Source organism: Aptenodytes forsteri, unplaced genomic scaffold (assembly GCF_000699145.1).
Source record: "Aptenodytes forsteri isolate BGI_AS27 unplaced genomic scaffold, ASM69914v1 Scaffold8, whole genome shotgun sequence".
Classification (NCBI taxonomy): Eukaryota; Metazoa; Chordata; class Aves; order Sphenisciformes; family Spheniscidae; genus Aptenodytes; species Aptenodytes forsteri.
Window position 1 is genome coordinate 7,091,408 of NW_008796218.1, and position 5,392 is coordinate 7,096,799.

The following is a 5,392-nucleotide window of genomic DNA, read 5'->3' on the forward strand; positions in this document are numbered from 1 at the left end:
TTTTTTTTTTTTTTTTTTTTTTTTTGTTCTCTTTTTTTTTTTTAAAAAACAAATTCAACCACAGACCAGAAAACAAATGTGAAGCTGAACCTTATTAATGCACCACCAGCACCATCTATTGGTGTCTCCCCTTTGCACACCAAGAAAACAAACCTAAAAACTAAACAAGTGTATTTGAATAACATCTTGGGTAAAACATACAATTTCCCCTATTTTACAGTATCTCTGAACATAGTTAACATATACAGGAGAGGATTGGGGAACAGCAGCACTAAATGCTGTTAGAATAAATGAAGTGGGCATATTTTTTTACCTAATACTAAATGCCTAAGGAACATATATTTACAAGAAAAATTCAAAAGAACTGGCAATGACACCTCTCCAGGAATACTGCTGCAAAAAAGCTTGGGTAGGAATCCAGTTGACTAGATACCTGGCATATATTCATAATGATTTTTCTCCCCAAAGTTTTGAAGTTCTGCTCAGAATTGCCTATTTTTAGTTACTTTCCTAAACATTTTCAACTAAGAATTTTGGCATCTTGAGAGGTGGGTTTTCCACTTGAAATGTTCTTTTTTAAAAAAATGCATGTATATTGACACTTGCCAGTTTTAATTACCATCTGTTTGTTAACAGCTGGAAGAGAATTTCTCTCTCCACTGCTGTTGGCCCTTCTGATACAGATTTTGTAAGATGTAAGGGGTGACAGCAAATGCATCATCTTCAGCGCAGATTATAGCTGCCAGCTGAGAAACAGGCAAGTGGCTATTCTCAAATCATGAAAGATCTTGAAATTAGAATAGTTGCTGCTTATAAGTTTTGGGGTGCTTGCGGTAGGAAATTACAATGTGTAGGTGAAAGTATGATCCTACTTAAAGTACATAGCACAACCAAAATTACTTCAACAGAACCACACAATTTAATAGTACAATGTTTTACTTATGGGTTACACAGCTGGCATCTTTGTCATCTAAACTTGGGACTTAAGGCTGGACTGGGCTGTAGCGTGGTTAAGGATGTACTTGCCAACTAGCTACTTTTGTGTGTATTGATCTTTTCTTCATTTACTGCCAAAACCCAGTCCCCACTTAAAATACCTTTTCTTTCCCCCTTTCCCTTTCACTGACAGAAAACGCTTCACTCAAAGCTGAAAGATCCTTGGACTAACCTGACAGGGCTAAAACCAGCAAGGTGGTGCTGGATGGCATAATTCTGACCTTACTGGAGCTTAGCAAGTGCAATTTCTGTTTGGAAGGATCAAGAGCACCACCTGCCGTGCTTGTAGGGAGAAGCAAAACTCCATAGTTGCAATAAACAGCAACTAAAGAAAAGAAAGATTTTTTTTTTAAATTCCTTCCACCCCCTACCCCCGCCAAATCTTTGAAACCATGTCTTTTAAAGCATAAAGACCAACACTGCTGAACTAGACACGCCAGAAAGTAGTGAGTAGCCCTGTGCCTGGAAGACAGCATGTTCTTTGAATGTATGGAGCTGAAAAGTAAACCCTGGAAATACTGTGACCGTGTATTTTAGCTAACCTAGTTAGGCTAGGCTAGATAGGCTGGAGGAGAATGACAGAGCAGGCAGGGACTCTTTCCCATTGCACAGCTAACCCCATATCCCAAACTGAGTTCCAGGTTTTGGGGAACTGGTCTGTAAGGGCTAAAATATATAGAGACAGCATTCTCCCTCCTCATCCATTTCTACACCTGCCCCAGATGAGAGCTGTCCAGGTGAAACCTCTTCCTCCTGCCCAAGCAGGCAACATTACTGAAGAACTTTGGCTAAGCACCTTTTCACTATGAACATCCCACAAAGCAAAATGTTGGGCGCTAACCTCTAAACAGTAGTTGAAATCCATACATGAACTAGATTAAAAACTCTGAGGAGTGTGAGGATTTTGAAAGCCCTGAGGTTTCAGGGAGAACAAGACTGTGAAACAGTATCAGCCCGTGAAAGCAAGCATCCTCTTAAAGTCCTAGAAGTTCAAGAAGAGCTGTGTGCTTAGGTCAAGGCCACCTTATGCTCTAATGTGACAGATGAGAAGTGGAAGATGTCATCAAATGCCTCCAAAATCAGGAGCATCTGTTTACACAACACACCTTAGTTAAAGTATTTGTTTCTAAGAACAGTCTGGTGTCCCACAGGCCAGCATTTCAAAGGCTGCTTAAAACATGATTATAAGTTCAGGTCAAACAAGATGCTAAATTAAAATTAAGTTTTGCAACAGTAAATATGTGTTGGAGCTGGAATTCATCCTTGTCCACCAGTCTGTTCAAGAGCAGATGCCAAAGGAGTGGTCACCATTCTCAGCAGAGCCTCCACAGTGAAGTGTCAGAAGAGTTCATGGAATATTCTTTATGAGTTATTATTTTGTTTTGTACCTACCCTAGAGACACCCTATGGCAAAGAAAAAGTACTTCACTATAGACAATTTTTTATTATCAAAATAGATTCCAAAGGCTATTTTTATCTCGGAAAGATTTTTGTGGCTCTCTTATTAGTGCTATATGGAATGGTGGCAAGGGGCCTAAAATGCTGATATACAAGCACTTTCCCATAAAGTCCTAGTGCAGGTCCCCTAACCTGGAAGAAGGAAACAAGTAATTATCTTTCTTTCAACAGCTGGTACCACAAAACTTACTTTAAGCAGCCACGTCACATAGAGGACTGCAAAAAATGTTCTCCAGTTACATCAGAAAGTGGTCAAAGAGTTCTGCCACTGTTACCTAGGAACAACTTCTACTGTGTCCAAAAACTATAGACAATGGTGTACTTTCAGATGATTATCAAAATCTGCAAAGCATCTTGGTCCGTACTAATAAGAACTGCAGTCAGGTGCCAGATATAAACTTTTTCTGCAAGTACAATGACAGAAAGGGGAATACTAATGAATACTTTGGCACATATGAAGCCTTTTCTGGCTCATTTAGTACCCAAAGGACAGCACGTCATAATTAAAGCCAATAATGGCAACACCAGACAGCCATCCAAATATTTTCCTTGTGCCGTCAATACACCGTTTTATATTATCTCACATCATACTTAAGTAGTGTAGAGCACACAGGCATCAGGAGAAAAAATTCCAGCATGACTGAGTACAACCAATAATTAAATACAATTATGCCTAACTAAAATTTGTTTATTGTGTTCACAAGGGTTTGCTTTTATTATCCAAATTTTTTTTAAAGAATAGGGTTTTTTCACCAAATAATTTGTGTCAGCTTTGAAATTGTTTTAATTTTTGAATACTTAATTCTTTGGAGCAGGGCCATGTACCCTCCATGAGGAGAAGGAGCATAATTTGTTCATGAGGTAAAGAACTTTGCTATGCAAAAGCCTTTTTACTACATGCTATATACACTAGTCAAAATGCTTGATAACTATAATGTCTCCAAATGAAAAACAAATGGTTCCATTAAGACTAGAATCAATGTTAATAATTTGATAAGACTGGAGTGTTTTGCTTGCAAAATTCACAGCAACAGCAACAGCAATGAGGAGGCCAAATGAAATCTTTTAACTTTGCTTGACTCTGTGATAACTTTTACCAAACATTTAACTAGACCTCCTTGAGTCTCCCATCCACTTACAAAAGCCTGGTTTTTTCCAAAGTCAGGAAAGATCAGTCCAACCTGGCTGAAGGCAAATATTTTGTAATGAAGTCTGACTCTCAGAATAGGTTTGCAAAATAAATATTCCTCCAATACTTTCAGTCAACTGTCACTTCCCAGATCTGTCAGTTTGCAAATTACATGCAACTTTTCCAGCAATTATAAAATGGTTTATATTTTCTTCATACTTTGCTAACATGGTGTAAAAATAAACAAACAAATGTCCGGGTCTTAATCTCTGATGTCCAGTAGTATTGGCAGAAACACGAGAACAAACATAACGGATCTTATCTGTTAGTTCAGGAGCAAACTAAGCAGTTCATCAAACAAACATGATTATTGTCCTTTTAACAGGTGGTTACTGTCACAGGAGTTACCATGAAACCGAAACAGTCAATGACTAAAAGGCCACCATGTAATTCATCCCACTGCTGTTACAGGAGAGGACAAAAGGGTGTGTGGGTTCCTCATTTCCCCTTACATGACCTGACTCCATTGTGGCTCTCTGCTAGAAAGCAGTAAACTCTCCGAGGCCACTACACTTCTCTGCCTGTATATAAGGACTCAGGAGCAGATCTGAGTCTGTACGCTGGAAGAAGACAGCTGCACCTTGTAAAGTAAATTTGTTCTCTTTAGAGACAAGGAAAAAGTGATGGATTTCTAAGCCACTTTTTCTAAGTCTTTTTTTCCCTGGGGCTGTGCAGCTCTGCATCTCATTCTGCATAAGGAACAAATTCATAGTCTGGCCCTTTATTGATAAACAACATGAAAAATATGCAACTGGCATATATAATTAGTCTCCTTACTGCCTACAGACATCAGACATTCTGGTGGTGATGAACTGGTGAGCCAGATAGGAATCTCAACACCAAATCCCAGGCCTGAGACTGATCCCATCTAATTGAAACAAAACTTCTACTGACTTCAGCAGGAAAAAAATCTAAGCCCCAGCTTTCTTTCAAAAACATGTCTATTTTTATACTGAAAGATTGTATTGTAAGTTTTGCTTTATACTTCATTTATTCACAAGTTCTGGTTTTGAAGACTGAAGAAACTACTCAAAGGTAGAAGTAAGGGACAGGAACTCTATCAAAAAGAGGTAACTCAAACCCAGACTCTCAGTTCAATCTGAAATGAGTTCAGCAATGTATGATCATTGCTGTTCCTCTTAAGTGGATGTGGTGCTGCTGGCAATGACAGCTTCAACAAACATACATGTGTCAAGTGCGGTGCTAAATGTGTTCATGAGTAGCGACTGAATCCTGGAAACTTCCAATGTTGTTGTCCAAAACCCAGACTTTATTTTTTATTTAATGCAGTAGGATTTTGGAGTGTTTTAAACACTATGACTTTATATAGTAGCATTTCCTTCCTCCTCTCTCTCTTCTCTCTATTTTTAAAAAAAAATCTTGTCACCTATTTTGAAGCCTTGGAAAGGGATGTATCCAGACAACTAACTCAAATGAGAGAGTGAGTGGTGTACATAGCTCACAGCAGAGATTAGCAGTCAAAGCTCCTGTATCAGTCAGGATGCACACACAGTCAGCCTAGCACTTTGTGATAATATTTGCACAAGGCAAGCAGTATCTGTTTAATGAAGGATATAAAAAGATTTCACAGAGAAGTGATTCCTGCAGAGACAAAGATGATTTACTGAGTGATAATTCACATCATCTCGCGCCAATCTGATTTCATTAACTCCTGGTAATGGGGGAAGAAAACCCCTCACATTACAAGTGCACGAGGGCCATTAAACCTGATTTATTGTCTTAACCACA